This window comes from Phodopus roborovskii, unplaced genomic scaffold (assembly GCF_943737965.1).
Source record: "Phodopus roborovskii unplaced genomic scaffold, PHOROB, whole genome shotgun sequence".
Lineage (NCBI taxonomy): Eukaryota > Metazoa > Chordata > Mammalia > Rodentia > Cricetidae > Phodopus > Phodopus roborovskii.
The window spans coordinates 8,568,919-8,590,773 of record NW_026126434.1 but is presented as its reverse complement, the minus strand read 5'-3'; positions in this window follow the sequence as shown (position 1 = coordinate 8,590,773).

Sequence of the window (21,855 nt, the reverse complement as noted above, 5' to 3'; positions counted from 1 at the left end):
AAAAAAAAAAAAAAAGTTGTAAAGACAGGGGCATGTTACCTTTGTGGCTAATAAGCACCCTGTGTCTAACTTGTGTTCTTACAAGGCTAGAACCTAGCCTCACTCTTTCCAACTGACAGCAAGGTGGGAGAGAATCTTTAGTGTTCTCTATTCTGAAAGAGGCCCCTGGATTTGAGGTTCCCTCTGCAATGGCCAGTACTCTGACTTAGGGCCCAAGCGTATGCTGATCCCCTGGCGCTGTAGGTTGAGAGTAGACCTACCATCTGGAAAGCCCCACAAGGAGGGCTTCCTAACCCTTGCTGCCTAGGACTGGGCTCCTGAGATCTGTCGGGACTGGGCCTGGTAGGCCTGGTCCCCAGATGAGGACCCTGTGGTCCAGGGCCCTGCAGCCTATTGAGGGCAAGAGAAGTCTTTTTAGCAGTCATGTTTACAGCACTTGGTTCAAGGGCATAATAAATCTTGGGGTTCTCAATGTGAGCTCTGTTAGTGTCTCCATCAGTTGAGGGCTTGGCAGGAAGCCATGTGCTAAGATTGGGTGATTTGGAGGGATGTAGGGACAGGTACAAGAACCCCAAGGGCTTGGGTGGCACTACCTTTCCCCATTGCTGTAACAAAATACCCAACTAAAGCGACTTAAGGAAGGAAGAGTTGTACTGGCTCACAGTTTAAGAGGGACACAGTCTCCTGCCAGTGAGGCGGGGAAGGCACTAGAGTGGATGTGGAAGTGGCTGATCACATTGTGCGTACAGCCTAGCCCTCAGTCCGTGGGATGGAGCTGTGCTGGCCACATTAAGGGTGAGGTCTTCCCTCCTTAGTTGTATTCCTCTGGAAACATCCTAGCAGACATATGTGTTTCCATGGAGATTCTAAATCCACTCTCATAGACAATGGAGATTAACCATCATACTGTTGAAGAACCAGTAAGAGTGAGGTCCTTCCATGCTTAGCCTTCTAGAGTACAGGCATGTGACTGTGCTTGGGGTGAGCAGGGTTGGTCCAGACAGCTGTGACCCCCTCCCCCACTCACCCATCCTACATGCATCCCTAAAGATCACACGACTGCCAGCGAAGTCCGACACATGAGCTGAGTGGGCAGGAAGATGTCCCGCCTAAGGTGCTGCTCAGCAGGGCCCGCTGTCATCTTTGCTGTCGTAGTTTTCATGAGTCAGTGCAGTGTTGACACTTGCTCAGCAGAACTTGGGGTTGCTTTGTTCTGGTTCAGTCCCCGATGGTTGATGGCTGCAGTTGGGGCAGTTTCAGAAGAGGAACTCCAGACTCTGTCACCCCACCCAGGAGACCATGTCCCCTCACATTTATTATGCCACACGAAGCGACATGGATGCTGAGTACTGGTTGACAGGCTCCATGGGCTCCTGAGAGCCTGTTTCTCTGGGAGAAGGGCTGGCTTGGGGATCAGGTAACCTCAGCAGATCAAGTGTCCTTTCTCAAGGTTCCTGCAGACAGATGAGAGCTCATCCCCCAGACATGGCTACCCTGTGAGCCAGGAGCAGGTGGAGGAGCCTGGGCTGGGGGATCCTGCAGATGCTGATTAAGTGGGAGGCAGTGTAATCCCCCCCCCCCCAGTGGCATCAGCTTATGCCCCCTGCTGTCATCTGCTTCACACTCCCGCTGCAGCTGAAGTATGGGAGAAAACACCCTTGAGGGGGTTTCTAAACTTGAACCTAATAAAAACCAAAGAGAAAAAGAAAACTATTTCCCATACACATGCACATCCCCTTCCCCCCTAATGCTGTGGATGGTCTGGGATGTGGATCTAGCTGGTGAGACTCATCCCCACCTTGGGTGTGTTAGAAGTGAGCCATGTGTCTGGTTAAAGAGAAACAGCGGTGGGGGGGAGGCGGGGTGGACTGCTCTCTCATGCTCTGGTGAAGGGCTACCTCTCAGGGACAGGGGTAGCCTTTGAGTAGAGAGGAAGGTGGTAGCAACTGTAGTTTGATAGCATCCAGACGGGGATGCATCCATGCCCACCCTGGATATAGAGGAGAAGTGGCTGCTCAGCTGGCAGGGTTATCTATCTCCTTTTGACTCGCTTCAGGAGTGTAAGCATCTTGCAGTACAAGGGGATTCTTCTATGCTGACCCCCTACCTTGAGCTGTAGATGAACTCAGATTAAACAACTTTCCTGGGGTCACCCAGCTACTAAATAGCATAGATGGAAATCAAACTTACTTCTTCACAAATCCTTGCCTACCCTCCTTTCTTGCTCTCCTGGTTCAGCTTGAACTTTCTCCATTGAGAGAGGGTATGCTATGAAGCCCAGCTTGGCTTCAAACTCAAGATCCTTCTGCCCCAGGCTTTAACTGTCAACCCTTCAGCAGTTAAGTATTATGCCTGCCTTTTTCTCCTTGGTTCTTTATGCCCATTGCTCTTTCCATTTTCTGCCATCTGGATACATTGCTCAGAACCTTGGCCTAATATATTGCTAAGTTGAACTGAGAGGTGAGCTGGTTAAACCTCTGCTGGCCAGGGTCCACTTCAGTCCTGTCCCAGCACAGAGCATATCCTCCTCTACTTGTTGGGCAAAGGATCTAGGATTGCTAAGGCCCTGACCCACTTTCTCTCAAGTATCCTCCCTCCCCTATACCAGCCACTGCCAGGACTGTCACTAGCATGGCAGCAGGACATGGAACACAGTGTGGGTGTCAAAAAGTCTTACACTGGAGTGCATGTCAGTCCATGACAGTGACATTGTGCCATGCCCACTTCCCACCCGCCAAACTGAAAGTGCAGCACATGTTATAGGCACTATTGGCAGGTACACAGCTCCCTGCTCCCATCCCAGCCACGGTCACATGATAGATATGAATATAGCCTTTGCCTCAGACAGTGACCACAGATTAGGCTGCTCTGAGCTTGACTCCAAATGATGATGGCAAAAATGACATGCTCTTAGCCCTCAGCAAATGTGGTTTTCTTCTACTTTTTGCTGCTTAGTCAGCTTGTTGCAATGCCCAGCAACTTCCCTGTGGGTGGCCATACCCTGCCCAGTGCTCAGTACTCAACCCCTGCCAGGCTCCAGGCCTTGCTGGCAGCTGTCCCTGCCAACACTGTGGTTCTGCCTCCCAGACACACCCAGCCTGGAGTCAGGAGCGCTGGGGATGGAAAAGGAAGATATGGGAGCTGAGCTGATGCTCATTCTGACCAGCAGACAAGCTGCCACATTCACAATGGTAAACCTAAGCTAGGAAATGGCTGTCCCCACCACAAGCACAAATATCCTTAAAACAAGCAAACAAATAAAAAACAGGTACCTGTCCTCAGGACAAGAGCTTGGGCCCTTGTCCAGCCCAGTGGTGTGGATTTGCACTCTTACCACTTGCTGGCCATGCAGTTGTGGGCCAGTTCAGTATCTACCTCCTGTTTCCTAATTTGTCAGTGTGACTGCGGTATAGCCTCTTGCACAGGCAAGGCAAGATGATGGCCATGCACAGGACACGGCAGGATAGCACCCAAGGCACTACTTGGCCCCTACTCATAGATGGAAACCCTAACCCCCATTCAATGGTAGTAGGAGGTTGGGGACCTCAAAGGTGATCTCATGAAAAGGATCAGTGGCTGATGAAAGAAGTCCAAGAGTGCTCCCATCCCTTCCAGTGAGAACCATGGAAGAAGATGGTCATCAGTAAAGTGGGAAGCAGATGCCAGGACGAAATCCCTGCAACTTTGGTGTCAGACTTCCTGGCCTCCAGAACTGTAGGGCAAATCTTTCTATTGTTCAGAAGCCACTAAGTCCACCAGAAATGAGGTGCTGTGGGGGCTCTGGGTTGCAGGTTAGGACAGTGGCTAAAGTATTTGCCTTGCAAGCACAAGCCCAGGCTTTCCCCAGAACATTTGTAATCCTATAGCATCAAGGAGGCAGAAACAGGCAGGTCCCTAGGGTCCACAGGCAAATCAGCCTAATCTATGTGGCAAGTTCCAGGCCAGTGAGGGCTCTGTCTCTCAACAATGAAAATGGCTGGTATCTGAGCAACAGTTCTGGAGGTTGCCCCCTGGTCCACATGCACACATGCTCACAGAAACCCCATGCACATACACATATTAACAAGAACTGGGCTAGGGATATGGGCTAAAATTTTGTGGGACATGGTAGAAAAAGCAAACACACCTTTAAAAGTAATTCTGATGATGGTTCTGGGAAGAAGTCGGGGGAAGGCCTGAATAGCAGAGAATCCCTGGGTGATACTGATGTAGTGACAGATATCAGAAAAGGCCTTCAGTTAAAGCACATGGCTGAAGTAGGAGCATCCTGCTGAACAGTGTGGATGCATGATATGGCTCTGAATACTGTGAGGCCCAGTGGGTGGAATGTAGTGGTTTGATCGACAATGTCCCTGATAGGTTTAGATATCTAAGTACTTGGTCCCCATTTGGTGCCACTGTTTGGGAATATTTAGGAGGTACATCCTTGCTGGAGAAAGGATGTCACCGGGGGCAGAACATTCTAGTACCCTGGATGTCACATGTCCATCCTGCCTCATTCTAAGACACATATTCAGGTCTTAATCTGGGGTCCTGAGTGTGATGAGGAAGTGATGGTGATCATCATTATAAGACCTATATCCATGCCTTAATCTGGGGTTCCTAGGATGAGGGATCCCTGGAACCCCCGTGGTGATGGGCAGCAGTGCATTTGCCTCTCTCGGGGATAGGAATCATGACTTTCATTAGATCATGAAAGAGTCAATGATGGTGTCAGTGCCCCTGGGCACCAAGCCCGTGTAACCTGTATAGATGGGCTTCTGCTCTACAATGACATTGAGCTTGACTCTTTGGACTGTAGATCTTGGTTCCTCATGTGCTTCCTCCATGACTTCTCACAAAGGTAGAGTTGATCCACCCATAGCTGATCACCCAGGCTAGAGGGTCACTTGTCCTGGTTAGCACTGGTTCCGTAAGGAGGAACAATGGAGACAAGATGGTGACTCAGGTCTAGAACCTTAGCTGTCAGGTGACATCATGGGAGAGTGAATCTGCTCTCTGCTCTCCAAGATAGGAGGATACTCTATAGGGAAGCCAGAGGGTGAAGCAAGTCTACCCAGAGTTTCAGTTCTGCCCAAACACTAAGAGCCAATCATGTCCCGCACAATGCAGGAAGCAGCTCCAGCCCCACACCATGCAAGAAGCAGCCCTGGCACAGGCAGAAGTGATGAATCTGAAAGAGCCTGATAGGTGCCCCCATGGCATCTTACCGGGCCTGTTTGAAGTCACCTGTCTGCCCTGAAGTCTGAGAAACGAAGCAACTGTCAGTCACTGAGTCACACCCAGAGCAGGTGTTGGCATGGACCCTTTAGAGGAGCCAAAGTGGAGGGAGGCACAGGCACCCAGCAGCACCCAGCAGAGGCAGCCAAGGTTGAAGCCCAGGCTGCTGGCCTCCCATTAGTGGCCACTCTTAAGCAGCAGTCTCATCAGAAACCTCAGCACTTGCTAGAATATAGAGGGCTTAATCCACCCTCAGGGCCCTATGTCACAGTGCAGGTGGGAAGATAAGTTCCCAGGTGTCACTAATGCCACCTCTGGGGGAACCACCATGCTCCCCGAAAGATGGATGAGGGGTTGTCAGGAGTTTGCCCCTGGCTCCGGAGGTAGCGAAGACTTCAACTGCTCTTGTTCTGGCTGAAGGCTCACCTGGAAAGTCCTTGAAAGAGCCCATGCATTGAGGGTTCAGTCAGATTTCTGCAGACACAATCATATAGACTTGGGGTCTCTGCATTTCAAGTGCCAAGTTCTGTCTCTCCATGTGCCATGGTCCATGGCTTTTCTTCTCAATGGCATACCCTTCCACCTGTTCCCCTCTCACCTGAGGCCTGAGAGGGGGATGAGGAAGGGTGAGGACTGAGGGGCAAGTCTAGGTGTAGAGCTGCGATCTTGCTCCTGGGAGGCCTTGGTGGAACTGGGGTGGGGTGCAGGGCCACCTCCTGTAGTGAGAGGGTCACACCTCCTACCTGCTCTCTGGAGCTCATTAGCTGATGTTTCTCATTTTGCTGAGTTTTTGCTGAGACTCAGAGAGGGAAATAAGCCATCATTACTACTCAGCAAACACTCTTTGAAACAGAAACCAAGCCTTCTGCATTTTCTAACAATGTCCCATGCACTAAAAATGCAGAAGTCTGGCCTCGCTTCTTTCAAGTCTCCTTTCTGAAAAGAGATGTCTGGGGCTTGCCTTCTATTTATTAAACTCCCAAGGACACAGTGGGAGGTCAGGTGCCCCCAGCATACCAGGCCTGTTGTTGCCAGTTTAGTGCTCAGTGTCAGTGGGCTGTTGTGAGGAGGTGGGAAATGTTCCCATTCCTTGTTTGTTTGTTTGCTTGTTTTTGCTATTCCTTACATCCTGTCCTATTGGTCAAAGGTCAGCCACTTTGATTCGGGAAATATGAGAATCAGGCATGGTTTAGAACTGGGGGACACTGGATGAGTCACCAACCTCTCTGAAGCCCCAGGACCTTGGATTATTAGTCCTGCGTAAATACATCAAAATTCCAATCATATCAGGACATCTTATGAACCACAAAGTGTGTAAGGCTTTACTAGCTCGTGTTGTGCTCACAGGACTATCGGGTGGTTCATCTTCATCATTAGTTTTGCTGGATTTGGATTTACCTAGGAGACTCACCTCTGGACATGCCTGTGGGAATGAGCAGAGAAAGGCTCTACTGAGGAGGGAGCATGCATCCCCAATGTGGGCAGCACCATCCCCTAATATCCCTGGATATGAAAGAGAAAGTGAGCTGGGCACCAGCATTCATTTCTATTTCCTGACTACAGTGTGGGGGTTGTGTTTGTGTGGCTACAGTCGGAGCCAGTCAACTTGCCCAGTTTGTAACTGAGGGGAGTGTGTGGATTGAGAAAGGACAGATAAAGATGGTAAGAGAAAGACAGAGACACAGGATAGAGTCAGGAGGGCAATTCAGCGAATACTGAATGCCCTGAGTTTATTCTTTACTATTCTTAAATACCTTAACCAAAAAGAGGAACATGGTATCATGTATATGTAACAGACTTTCTTCCTCAATTCTCCAAGGATTCCATAACCACACCTTAGATTCAATTTCTTGTTATCTGGCCTTGGGGGTCAAGAATAACCACACTTCATACCAAAGCTGTTGTTATTTAGATAAGACACCCAAGGCCAAGATCAAACATTTTACTGTAGCCATGCCTTAGATCTTTAGCTCTTATGACTTGTTAAGGACAGTTTTCAACTCTCTGACCTTGAGCCAAGATGAAGTAGAGCCGTCTTTATGGACCCAAACAGACTAGTTGTTTCCCACCCCTGTGGCCATCCCTTCCTCACCAGGATGGAATGTATCTCCTCAAGCCAGAAGCCAACACCAGCACTTCTTTAACTTGTCTTCTTGTCAGACATTTAATCACAGCAACAAGAAAATAAAATTAAACCAAGCCCTCAGAGCTGTTTGTAGCTTGTCCCCTGGACAGAGTTGTAGGGCCAAAGGGACAAAGTTAAACAAACTCAACTTTCTAACTTGTTGTAAGGGTGGGAGGAGGCACTTGTGCATCACATAATGGGGCCCACGGCTCCAAAGGCTTCTGTTTCTACTCTTGCCCATATTCTGCAAATCTTTTCGTTGATAGAAATTTAAGTTCTTCTCCCTTGGAGGCAGGCACAGCTCTTGTTTCCTCTTGGTCATTTTCCTCTGTGCTGTCTTTGTGTTTGTACAGAGATGGACCTTATTAGATGGCATAACCAGGATTAGTGGAGATTAGCAGAGACTTTTGCAACTCCTTTCTTCTCTTTCTTGAGTACTTCTTTCCCTCTAGGGCAGTGGTTCTCAATCTTCCTAATGCTGTGACGCTTTAATGCAGTTCTTCATGTTGTGGTTATTCCCAACCATAAAATTATTTTCATTGCTACTTCTTAACTGTAATTTTGCTATTGTTATGAATTGTTATGTAAATATCAAGATGCAGGATATCTGATATGTGACCCATGAGAAAGGGTTGTTCGCCCTCCAAAGGGGGCTTGAGAAGTAGATTGAGAACTGCTGCTCTAGGAACATCCAAGGCAGATGATGGGCAGGGACTGTAGGTTTCCCTTGGTGATGACTGACTGCTGTGTTGCTTTTTAGTGTGTCTGTGTTAATTCACAGAAAGAATGTAATTCTGTTGCGTTGACACAGTAGGTTCAATGACACTGAGAAAAGTCCCTGGTGTCATCCTGGTACTTGTGTGTGCAGCAGGGAAGCCAGAAGTGGTTCTATCTGGTCCCTGCTGGCCCAAACCTCCACTGTGGGAGGGGTTGGTGCTCAGTGAGGGGGAAAGGTCAGTGGGTGGAAAATGTGAGCCAGTGACTTCATCACACGTGGTGTGAACCCTCCTAAGTAGAACCCAGATATCCTGCACTTCCTTAGCCCATGCACCATTACCTACATCTTACAGCAAGTGTAAACCCTCCCCAACATCTTTGGACACTCCTCTGGAAACACAGACGCTGATCTGGAAGTTGAGTGGCTTGCCCAAGAAAGCCAGATGGGAACAGTGGCTCCCACTTCCTCCCTGGGTCCTTGAAGATGCAGTAAAGACAAGTGAACAGATTTGGGTGCCTGTCACATACCAGCTTGTTTGTTTGTTGAGACAACATCCTGCTCTAGCCCAGGCTGGCCTGGAATTCATAGAAATCCTCCTGTTTCAGCCTTCCAAGTGCTAGGATGACAGACACAAGCCACTGTTGTCCATCAAATTCTGCAGACCATGTTGTCTGCACCTGAGGTGGCCCTGATGAAGAATAAGGCGGTATGGGGTTAAATGAGATGTCTGTGATGGATTTACTAGGGTGCATCCCATAAATCCCTCCAGATGCACAGGCCTAAAAGGACCACTGGAGAAGCTGGAACTTGGATATGAGAACTGGACTCTCCAACAGCGATTCTGGCCAGTATGTCTCTACATAGAAAGTCGGTGTCTGGTTGTGCCCAAGTGACTCCCGGTAGAGGATTAAACCCAGAATCATAGCATGGAGATGAAGACTGGTTTTCCATGTCTGAATCCCAATTACCCACAGGAGAAGCATTCAGCTTCCTGCTCTAGTTCTTCAGCCCCTCCTTAAAACTGTGTTCTCCCCCACTTCTTGAGACAGAGTGGATTTCTCATTGGCCTGGGGATCAATGATTCTGCTAGCTAGTCCCTGGGATCTGCCTGTCTTTGCCCCACCTTCCCCCAGTGCTGGGATTATAAATGCACATCATTATATCAGTTTCTTTGTTTGTTTTGGTTTTTTGAGAGAGGGTTTCTCTGTGTAGCCTTGGCTGTCCTGGAACTTGCTCTGTAGACCAGGCTGACCTCAAACTCACAGAGATCCACCTGCCTCTGCCTCCTGAATACTGGGATTTAAAACGTGTGTCACCACCTGGCTTAAAAACAAAAACAAAAACAAAACAAAAAACAAAAACAAAACAACAATCAAAAACATGGGTTCTGAGGATTGAACTTGAGTCCTCAAGCTTGGGCAACACACATTTTATCTGCTGACCTATCTCACCAGCCTATGTTCTTTCTCTGTAAAAGTAAACCCTGTTCAAGATCTTGCCCACTGGAACTAAACATAGTGTTATGTATCTCTCTAAGGGTTCTTACTTTCTGTTTATGACAGATGATACTGATTCTCTATTAATGATACATAGAGATTTTAACTTTTGGGGGGAGGGGCATGTGTATGTACTGCTGCATGTGTGTACAAATCAGAGGACAACATAGGTAAATCGGTTCTCTTCTTCCACCATTTAGATCCTGAGGATGAAATTTGGCTCCAGGCTTGGTGGCAAGCCCCCACTGAGCCATCCCTCCAGCCCATATACATAGGTTTTGTTTTGTTTGTTTTTATAGAAAGTAAATGAAAGTAAAACGATGAAGCAGAAATATTCACTTATAAATGCAAACGGTTCTTTCCTACTTATTAAAGATAGAATACAAGGGAGATTTTGTTACATAGCTTTTTCATGCACCCCTGTTGTCTTAGTGCTGTGAAGATACCATGACTATCCAACTCTTATGAAGAAAGCATTTAATTGTGGTGGCTCACGTATAGTTCAGAGGTTCAGTCCATTATCATCACGGCATGCATCATGGCAGGTTGTGGGAAGTCATGGTTCTGACGACATCTTTATCAGAAGGCAACAGGAAGTGGACTGTGACACTGGATGGTATCTTGAGCATACATGCTGCTCCCACAGTGACACACTTCCTCCAACAAGGCCACATGTACTCCAATAAGTACCCACCTCCTAATAGTGCACTATTTATGAGATTATGGGAGCCAATTACATTCAAACTACCACACATGTTCATGTAAATGGTTCCTGAAAATGGTAGATACCATTCATAGGAGACCCAGACAGGAGTCTCCAGGCCTGAGTTTCAGGTATTCAGGAAGAACATATTGCTTTCTGCCCTGGACACTTTAGAGCAGCAGGCTGGATATGTGCCCTCTCTTTGAATTTGGGGTTCCAGGAGTCATTTTGTGCTTGTTTTCACTCTTCCCATTTGAGCCAAGAAAAATAAGACTCTTATTTTTCTCATCTGTAATGGGGGAATCCTCCTGCCCTCTCTGTAGCTGCTTGTGGCAGATGGTTATGTATATACTCACAGGTGCATCTGGCAAGAGGCTGGCAACTGAGGCCTCCCCCATCACCTGGGGGAAGAGGAAATCAGGTCTACTCCCATCTGCCTGAGTGGCTGCTGGCACCCAAAAAGTAGGTCCTCCCACCAGAACATCACCAGCCTGTGCTTGGGGGGCGAGTAAGAGACAGGAAAAGACTTTGGCTGACACTAGGACACCCAGTGCCACGCTTTGCCAAAAGCTGGCCTGAATGCTCTGGACAGGCAGAGGCCTCCCAACAGTTGTCATGGTTCTGTCTTTCCCTCGCTGATACTGTCTATGCACGCAATTATTTCTTCAGCTCTGTGTGCAGCTCCTTGTTGTTGTTGTTGTTGCAGTATTGAGGATAGAACCCAGGGTCTTGTGTGTGTTAGGGAAACATTCTGCCACTGAGCTACATCCCCAGCCCCGCCTCTATTTTTTATTTTTACTTTTTTAAAAAATATGTGGAACGGAGTCTCATATTATAACCCAGGCTGGTCTCAAACCCATGGGCAATCAATTGTCTTCTCTCAGTTCTGTGGGTGCTGGGATCACAGGCAAATGCTACTACACTCAGATTTGAGTGTTTTCATTTTAAATTTTTAAACTCGAAGCGTTTACAAAAGAAAGATAGGGTAGTGTGGTGAGTTCCATGTACCCGTGACCCAGCTTCAACCAACAGCTGATTCTCTTGTGTCTAGTCCTTGCACTTCCAACCCTTGCTATAGAGGCTTCCTATTTTTGTTTATGTAATATTTTGCTATGTATAACCTTTATAAGTAAGGCCTCATAACAATACGCTTTACATACATGCCATAGATACATTTGTCTAAACCCACAAAACATACACATACCACACAGAGTGGAATCATGATCTGTCATCACAGCACAATCAGCTGTGGCCAGTGTGTCACTCTGACAGTGGATATTGATAGGTGACACCATGTGGGCATGAGTGTGTGTGTGTGGGGGGGGCTAGCAGGAGAGATTGATAAGTCTCTGTACTTTCAATATTGCTGTAACCCTGAAATGACTCTAAAAATTGTCCTTAGGAACCAAAAAGCTCACTATGCCATCAGAAAATTAAAAAATGAGCAACACTTTAATGATGTATGATTAGAATGTTTGTCTCCTCAAGGCTGGGAGTCTCTCCAGAGCTTTCTGCACTGCTCTTGGCTGTCTCCCGGCACCTAGTGGAGTGTGGCTGAGAACCACTAAGTCTGCAGGATCAATGGACAAAGAGTGAGGACCCACCCTGCTCTCTGTGATGACTGCTGCTCCTGTCAACACTTGGCTCCAGCACTGGCCCCAGGTCCCCAGAGTCCCTCATTCTGGAGATGAGCAGGACCCCATCCCCTCCTCTGCCCACCTGCGTGTTCTCAGACTCGCAGTGAGTGGCTAATCCTCTCCCATGGCTGCAGCCAGCTCCCCCTGTGAGGCTAATTCCACCTTCCAACTTAATCATCATACTTAGCACTTTCAATGAGAGCTTTTCATCTCCGAGCCCCATGCAGGCATTAGCTGATTACTGTAATCTGTTTGACTCCCAAGGCATCCACCAGGAAGGCGGGAAAGGATCCAGAGCCTCCTTTCCCTTCCAGAAGCTCAGTTTCCTCTCCTGTAAACTTGGGGTGCAATAGCTAACTGGCATAACTGCTGGTCAAATGGAATCTGAAAAGGATCAGGCATGGCCCCCTAGCAACCAACGAACCCACAACTGGGTTTGAATCCAGTTTCCTCCACTTAATTTTCTGAGCCTCAATTTTTTATAACATGAAGATGAAGATGGTGCCCACCTCTGAGTTTGCTAAAAAGGCTGGGCAACATGCATTGCATGTGTGATGAGCACACACCATGCAGGGCTCCAGAGAAGCCCGGTGACTGTTCTTAGAAGGAGGAAAATAAAAATGCAAGGCTGAGATATTGTCCACCCAAGTACCAGTCCCTTCCTCCCACTTTTGTTCCCTGCAAGTGTGGGAAGGGTTAGGGTTAGCCTCAGCAGATAGTCCTTGTCCATCCTGTGCCCAGTGCACCAGTAAGACAGGCATTAGGCACAAGACAACTCTCAGTCTGGCGTTGATTTCTGTTGGTTTGATTTTTGAGACAGGATCTTATGTAGCCCAGGCTGGCTTCAAACTCACTATGTAGCCAAGACTGTCTTTGAACTCATGATCCTCTTTCCATCACTTCCCAGGGATTACAGGTGTGTGATAGCATTTCAGGTTATGTAGCACTGAGGATGGAACCTAGGCAAGCTGTACATGCTAGACAAGCACTGTACCAACCCACTACATCCCCACCTCAGGACTGTACCACCGATGGAGGACTTTCAGGACCTCTGTCTCACAGCCAGAGAGAGAGGCTAGGAGTTATACTCACACCTTACAAATAGGGAAACCGAGGCTCACACAGAGAAACACAGACCCAAAGCTGGAGCTGTCCCCATGCCAGTTTGCATGTCTCTGGGGGTGGACAGGTAGGCCCCTGCCTCAGTTGACCCTCTAATGCTGCAGGGAGTCTGCGGTTGCACCTTCCTCTCTTTTGGTCCAGAATGGACTGGAGCTCAGGGTCTAATTCCCAGAATTTCAACCAGGTGTGGTCACCACCAGCTGCTGTGGTTGTAGATTGCAAATCCTAGGAGATTATACTTACTGTGTCCACAAGGCATCAGTGTGAGGTAAGAGGGGACTCTAGGAGGAGAAGGAGGCATTCCCCAAACACTGGCTGGGTTTCAGGGGATCTCCTGGCTAGCATGGGGTCCACAGCCAGAGTACAAGCTGTTGGAACTGTAGGGAGCATTCTTAGTGGAATCCCTGGGGACCAAGCTCTCATTTGGTGGATGGGAGAAAGTTGGTCAGTAAAGGAGTCATTGATCCATTTTCTAGATGCACAACTGAGGTATGGCTGCAGTTTGAAGTCAGAGCTGCTAGCCAATGTAACAAGAGAAATAGTTGAAGCCCAGAGAAGGGCATCAACTTGCCCAGAGTCACACAGCTGGCTAGTGGCTGGGCAGAGAGTGAACCTAAAAGTCCAGACAGCCAGTCCCCAAATGAGCCACCCCGAGTGCCTGAACCTTAAGTGATTCTCACTTTGTGTTTAGAGACAGGGCTAGGAATCAGGGAGTCTGGTGATTAGGGAAGAAGGTGAAGGGCAGGTGGTGCTGAGGCACCGGGTCTGGGTTTCTTTGCTCCTAGGGGACTTCCCTTTAAAGCCTGCTCTTCACCAGCCTCCAGGGGTGGTGGTGCTGTGTGGCACTCAGCCTCCAGGTGGCGCCCTGCACTGCAGATCTGGACTCCCCCAGGGACTGGGAGCCTGCGGGAGGGAATCTCTCTAGCACAAGACAGCCTACCTGCATCAGGTGCTGTGTACATTTTTCTGGACACCTCTTGACAATAGCTTTCTCCCTTCTCCCAAAGGCACTTTATAAACTTGGCTTCGGCAGCAAAGAGCTGGCAAGCTCTGGGGAGATTCTCTAGAAGTTGTGAGGGCCACAGGCACCTCCTGGGTTTGGGCCATGGCCACACTCTGTCTGAAGGACCCTAAGTCACATTTTTTTTTTTCCTTTAGTGTTGGGGATTGAGCCCAGGGTTTACCAATAAGCTACCCTCAAGTCACTTTGGACTTTGATCTTCCTGCCTCAGCCTCCTGAGTGGCTGAGATCACACCCAGTCCTTGCTACACAGCACTTTCCTCTCATGTAGAATGCAGGTTTTCATATCCGGAACATCAAGAGAATATGATGAGATGTCCAAGAGCCCCTGGATCATGGCAGGCACCTCCAGCCAGGACCTGTCAGGATGGTCCTCATGGACAGATGTCATATCTACTTAGCTGCTGGCTCTTCCTATCTTTTGTCTCCTCACAATGATGGCCCATCTATTTGTGCTTACCCACCATGCCCGACCTCTCCTCCCTGGTTCAGGGAAGACACTGGGCATCACTACCTAGCCTCAAACTCCTGCCATTACCATTCCCTAGGACCTCACTCATGCTTCTTAGCACCTGTGATGTGTCCTTGCAGTCCTCAAACTCTAGGGAGCTGGTTGGAAGACATGCTGGAGCAGCTCTGGACAGGGAAATGGGAGGCAGAGGAGACAGGTGCATCTGTCATTCTAAGCAAGGCACTTGGGAGACTGTGCCTCTTCCTGCCACCCCTATCTTGGTTTGCCAGTGTATGGCCATAGTTATATGGCTCTGAGACGAAAGCACCCCAAGGTCCTTACCCTTGAGAGCCATTCCACCATCTCTGAACCCCATGGGAGTCAGGAGCAAGCATCTGTGGCCAGTGAGCCCTCCATTTCACTTATCTTGTTACAGTCCACTGGCCTTCAATGATCTCAGTGAAATGGGGACAGTAATAGCAGCACACCAGCATCGTAGAGCTGTTGTGGGGATTGAGTGAGTTTGTGGATGTAACTTCTTGACCTCTTATGAGAAGATACTAAAAGTATGAGATGATTTGAGACCCTCTGATCAGGAAAGACCTGGACCTTACACCTGTGCTTCTTGACAATATGGAGGCTTGGGTGAGCATGTGACTTAGGGTCCTTCAGACAGAGTGTGGCAGAGTCAGACTGATCCCCATTGCCTGAGCCCAGTCTAGTGTTCTACAGGCACATCCCGCTCTCTGTAACAGTTACTGGTTAGCAGTAACTGCTGTAACTGGTTCCTGTGCTCTGCAACCTAACCAAAGTGGAAGTGGCTGTTCCCTGGAGTGTTGTAATTATTGTATGGTCCAGAGGAGGCTGGATGTCTGCCAGAGGATGCCCTTTTTGTTTTTGTGTTTTATTTGAGCAGCACTGGTGTTTAAACCCTGGAGAGCTAAACCCCCCGGCTCTCTTTTAAATTTTACTTTGAGACACGATCATACTAAGTTGCTGAGGCTAGCCTTGAACTCACTGGGCAGCTCAGGCTGGCTTTTAGATTTGTGGTCCTCCTGTCTCAGCTTCCCAAATAGCTAGGATTACAGGTATGTGATGCTACATTCAGCCCACCCTTCTTTTCCAAAGGGCTTTAGGTTTTTCTGTGAGCAATGAGGCTAGAGTTGGGCTCTGAGGCCAATGAGAGCAGGCCTTGTTCACTGTCTCCCAGTCCCCGTAAGCTCTACCTTCCCTGCCCTGTAGTTTGCACCCTAGCTAGCATGTGACCTGCATAGTCACACAGGATCTGTCTAGAAGGCCCTGGCAGGTTGATGTTTTATCATTGCTGCCCTTCTCTGGAATACATACAGACATAACAAGGGGGACAGATTCTCTGTGTGACTTTGGGGACAAAGCCATAGTATCATTTCTTGAGAGGAAAAAAGCAAAAAAAAAAAAAAAAAAAAAAAAAAAAAAGCAAGTTTCAGAATGATGTGTACCATAAGACTATATTTATAATTTATAAACAGCCATTCTTGAAAATTTCAGCACATGCTCGTGTGTGTGTGTGTGTGTGTGTGTGTGTGTGTGTGTGTGTGTAAGTACTTCATGATCCTACTCCCTCTCTTCTGGCTGCTTAGCAATCCTTTGAATTACTATCCCTTCAGGGAGAACAAGACAAGAGAATCCCTGAGTTACTAGTGTGATCATACCATTTTTTTGTAACCAATATCTTAGACAATGCAGAAGCCTTAAAACACCCCAAATCTTGTACCCTCTTCCTGACTCATCTTACAGTCACATGACCTCAAGCACTCAGTTTTAAACATTAGCTTTCATGTTTTCCACACCCGAGATCATTTGTGCTCACCAGCATCTCTGTGTTGCTCCATTTCCTTTTTGAGCCATGCTTCCATCTGGGACCGCTTTCCTTCTGCCTGAAGCATGCCCTTTATATTTATTTTCAAATTTGAGCTGTTCATATGGTTCAAAAGTCAAAAGGACAGAAGTGTGCCATGATCGATGCCTCTCTCCAGTCCCCGCTCCCAGCTAAACACTGAATATTTCCATATGTACATAGAACATTCTTTGGAAAGGGACATACTCATTTAGAACAGCCGTTTGTGTACGTGGTCTGAAGGGTTAGTGCAGAAATATATTACTGTCTCCTGAGTGTGAAGAGGCTTGGCACCTGATAGACCTGCTCTTTTCTGACCTGTCCACAGTGCAGAGGCTTCTCTGTGTCATACCCCTGGTAACCAGAAGGTGCAAAGTTCCCTAGTCCCAAGACAGCTGATGGTCATGGTTATAGTTTCATGAGCCCTTGCTATGTATGCTGAATACCACGTTGTACCCTCTAGTTCCATCCATCCTCATATCCACTCTGCTGCCATATCACCATTTTACAGACAGAGGGATGTGAGGAAAGAGTCAGAGCTGTGATTCAAAACAAACCCATCACACTGCCTGTGGTGGGTGGTTTGGACTGTTAACCTGATGGAGTCTAAAACCACCAAGGAAACACATCTCCATGTAGTGAGGGAGTTCCTAGGTGAGGCTAATTGAGGTGGGAGGTCCACTCTACATGTGAATGGACCATGAAAAGGAGACAGTGACTGGAGCACCAGCCGGCATCTCCCCAACACAGCCCTCCACCTCATCTGCCCACCGCCATGACTTCTTCACCATGGTGACTGTGCCTTCAACCTGTGAGTGGACTTAAACCCTTCCTTCTAGTTGGGAATTTTGTCATGACAACAAAAAAGTCATTAATAGCCATTAATAGTCATCAGCTCCATTCTGTTAGCTGTATATGCAAAGTCAGAATCCTAGGCTAGAAAAAGAACTCCCATCCATGGCTTTGACGGTCCAAATCCATCCTCCTCATCCCAGCACCTTTCCAGGGGGAGCTTTCAGGAATGTGGAGAAGGCAGCACAGGATGACTGGATCTGAACTTCTGTTCCTATGGCAACCCCTCTTCCCACTTTCAGGAATGTCTAAAGGCCAATGAGAGGACCATGCCCCATAGGGGAAGAGCCTGGAGTCAGATGGCTGCAGTTCAGCATAACAGGGTCTGTGACTCTCATGAGCTCCGTAGCCTCCAGTTAGCTCCCTTTCCATTCCTTTGCTGTCTCCGTTCCATCATCTATCAGTGTCCTTATCTAGTAAGGATTGAATGAGAAAATCCACACATGGCACTGGGAGCCATGCCCAGCACAAAATCTGTTACTTGCTGTGTGGCTTGGTATAGAACCTGTCCCTCTCTGGGCCTCAGGTTCCCCACCTGTGAGTATATCCTGGGGTTTAGGATGCAGTTCATGACCATGAGTAGGGTCTTTTGTTCTGCTGCCCATCAGTAATTAGATGGTCACAGTTCAAACCTTTCCCATCCATCCCAGCCTTTTACATAACAGCCTTCCCCCATTGCATGGAGGTGGCTGTGGTCCTGGGCTTGCAGAACTAGGCATGCGTGGGCTTCCACAGAGTGAGTCTGGCCTGTGTTCTTAGTGTTGATGCCTCTCCTAGTATGGGATGTTGGGTTGGGCACAGACAGACAAGGTACCCTCTGGGGTGGAGGGATGGGAATAAGGGTTCCAGCTACTCCTGGCAGAGGCACTGGTCTGGGTTTCAAGGCCCTCTGAGAAGAATTACGTGTGAGGCAGCCAAGGTGGAGCTGGGGGCCCCAGACCCACTTCCTTGCTACGAGTGCCTGGGGCACTTGGTGCCAGTCCTAGCCACCAAGCGCCATTCTGTGCCCATGAATAATTCATGGCCTCGTGTGCCAATCCGTGCCAGCTTTAATTAGCTTCTAACTTTTTGTCATTCATTTTGCTATGAATACCTTATAAATAAATGATGGGCCGGGGAACAGGAGTGGGGCAGAATGTGGGGGAAAGAGCCCAACTCGGAGGTCAAAGAGTGGATGGGGAGCCTCCAGGGCTGGGCCCAGGGAACCCCACATCTCAGGAGCCTCCTGGGAGGCCAGGAGCTGTACTGCAGCTGGGTGCCCGCCCTCTGTGGCACCCTCCCAAACCTGTTTGAGAGCTCAGTTGCTCCAGCTGCGCCTGGCTCTGTGGGCCCACAAAGCCAGCACAGGCAGGCACACACGTGTCTGTTTTATGGTGGCAGGAGCCCCGGGAGGGGAACACAGTCTGGGGACCCAACAGGAAGCAGCGAATGGGGTCTTGCCAGCTGAGGAGTGATAGTAAGAGGAGGCACAGAACAGTGTCTGTGGGGAGGCGGAAAGGGAAGTTGTGACAGAGCATACCCAGAGGAGGGGTAGCTTCAGGCACTCACAGCCATGGCCCTGAAGCAGAAGGAGGCTGTTAGCATTTTGTTTACAGAGTGTTTCCATTAGATTTTCACTTTTTACCTGAATGGCAGGGTGATGGTCAAGGGCACTGGGTGCCCATTTACTGTTGGCTCAGGTAAGATGGCCAAGGCCCAGGTCTACCGTGTGGTAAACTAGTAGGCTTTGCTTCCCTTACTCTGTCCTCTAGGAGCAGCTGTGTGACACAAAAGGACTTTGAAGGCCAGTATGACAAGGTCCCATCCCACCCAACCCTGGAGACTCCCCAGATTTCAGCTACCCCTCTCTCCCCTTCCTCTATCCAGTGTCTCTTGTTCCTTCCTTTCCCATTTCCCCATCTCTCCCTCCCCTCCCTTCCCACTCTCTTCATCCCCACTCCATCCCCCTTTCTCCCTGTCCTCTCCCCTCTCCCTGCCCCCACCCCTCCCTCTCCATCCTCATTCCTCCCTCCTTCCCTTCCTTCTGTCTCCTGGCTTTTCTCTCCTCCTCCCCTGCTTCACTCCTTCCCCCTTTCCTGCCCCTCCCTCCTCCTCCCTACTCCCACTCTTTCCTCTTTACCTCCCCCTTCCCCCCCTTCCTTGCCTCATGCTGAAGTGGCAGCCAGCCAACTGGGCACTTGGTGTGTATGAGAAGCATACACACTGCAACAAGCTGGGATTGTAGCTCAGTACATGTGTGTAGTATGTAGATGCCCTGCTTTTGATTCCCTAATAAAAAGAAAACACATCTGGATGGGATATGTCCATCTCTCCAGGAAGCCAGCCAGGGCCACCTGGAGCAGTGTACATTCTGTCTCCCATCTCTGGCTCAGAGACTAGCTGGAAGCTGATGCAGATGAAAGAGACGGCTACAGGAGAAGCCTGGGCAAGATATCCAGGTGTGAAGCAACCAGCGTGGCCCTTTTGCCTTTGTTTATTTCCACTTGAATTTTAAAGACAGAGCAGCCAGGTCACTGGGTCACACTGGCCAGGGTGCTTGTGCTGAGTACCCCTTCCCAGCTCTGAGTCCCCCACAAACACCTTGTCATACCTTTGGCTGTGCCATCCTAACAACTTCAAGATGTTGCCCACTCAGGGTGAACAACTGTCAATCACCCCCCACCCCGGTGAGCCCACATGCTCACCTTTGCGCACAATGCTCCTGCCACCAGAACACCTTTCTGTGCTCAACTCAAAATCCTCCTGCTTCAGCCTCCTAGGACTATAGGTTCACCACAGCCAGCTGGACTGGCTTGCCCTTCCCCCCTCCCCTTCCTCTAAGCCCAGCATCTGAAGTACTTCTCACTACCATTGAACTCAACACTATCTCCTTAGCCCTTTGAATTCCCAGATCTTCCACTGTGGGACAAACATTTGCTCTTAGTCTGTTATATACTTCAGACTAGACTGTAGGCTGACCACACCCTGACTCACAGCATTGTTTCTGGCATAGGGTGAGCATGTGACAGCTGTTTGGGAAATAAAGGCAGGTGCCAAAGAGGCCTCATGAGCAGAAGCCTGATGTCCAACTTCTGAGAAGGTGATGGTTCCCTGGAGCTCAATCATGTTTTATTTGCAGACAGTATGGGAAGTCCCAGTTGTGAAAGATACCTAAGGGGCTTGGGGTATAGCTCAGTGACAGAGCACCCACCTAGCACATGCAAGGCCTAGGTTTACTCCTCAGTACCACAAATAAGATGGCAACAAGCCAGAAAGGTCTAGTTGTGGAGACTTGGAAGATAAGTCCATGTTATGAATGAAGGCATGAGGCCACCAAGGTCCATTATCCCATCTCACAGCATCCAGCTGAGCAGACATTAGAGCCCAGGTCCCTGACTTAACTAACCTTGAGACTCTAGGACACCCGAGAGCATCGCCCCAGTTTACCTACCCTGTGGCTTGCCTGGCTTACTCTCAGCGTGCTGACTCCCCTCAAGCTTGCTATAGCTCATGGGGAGGGGCCCCAGCTCTGCTTCCCAGAGGGCCAGCCTCCTGAAAGTCCCTCAGGAGCCAGCAACAGCCCTTGTTGTCATTCATTCCCCTGGCACACTTGAGCTTGGAACAAAGTCTCCTAGACTCTCATTCCTGTCACAGCCCCTGTCAGCCTTCAGTTGTGTGAATACATCTGTGTGCATATACATGTATTCTCACACACCCGAGCTTCTAGAGCCACAGAAGGGCACTTGCTTTTGTTATTGTTATTTTATTTATTTATTTATTTAGGATCTGGAATGCCAGGGTGTTTGGATTTGCCAGTCACAGACAACATGTAGCATGAATGGAATCCTGAACAAAGAGGTTTGTCTGCATATTCTTTGAGTGTTAGTGTTAATAAAACTTCATTTACTAAATAAGGTGGTGGGACAGATTGGGCCAGTGGGCAGCCATTTGATCCTTGTGCTAGAACATGTGGGGTTACAGCATTTGACAGCTATTGTTATTTATGTGTGTGGGTTTGGGCATGTTAGAAGAGGGCACCGGATCTCCTGGAGCTGGAGTTACAGGAGGCTGGGTCATCCAGTGTCTGATGTGAGTGGTGGGAGCTGAACACTGGCCATCTGAAAGAGCAGCAAGTGCTCTTCACTGGGCCCCTGAGTGAAGCAGCCACTCCCTCTTCTCGGTACTCCCTTGCCCCTCCCAAAGGGATCTACTTTGTTGGGGATCACTTGCCCAGCATGTGCAAAGACTTGACCCACATCTCAACAGAACAACAAAACCCCAGAGGAAGGCCAGCATGCCCACCACATACCCTCCACTTTCACCGTGTGCGGCCCCTCGCTGCTCTGTATACTAGTGTCTCTGACCTTCCTGCAGCAGCTCTTTCCCACCACAGGCTGTTTCTAGTGCCTTGCTTTCTGCTTTCGACCTTGCACTTGGCCTCTCCTTCCTAGGTGCCATTGACTGACTCCTCTGTGCAGGCTCATCCAGAGAGCACCTGAGGCTGCTTCCTAGGATCTTCCTTCTCCTTTACCCTTTGGGAGAGTCATGGAGGTGTCCGGATTCTGGCTGTAACTGTTTTCCCTGAACTGATTCCTCTGTAGAAGTTTTCCCTGAGGTATAGAGCCATTACCCTGTTTCTGGAAACCAGTTCATGG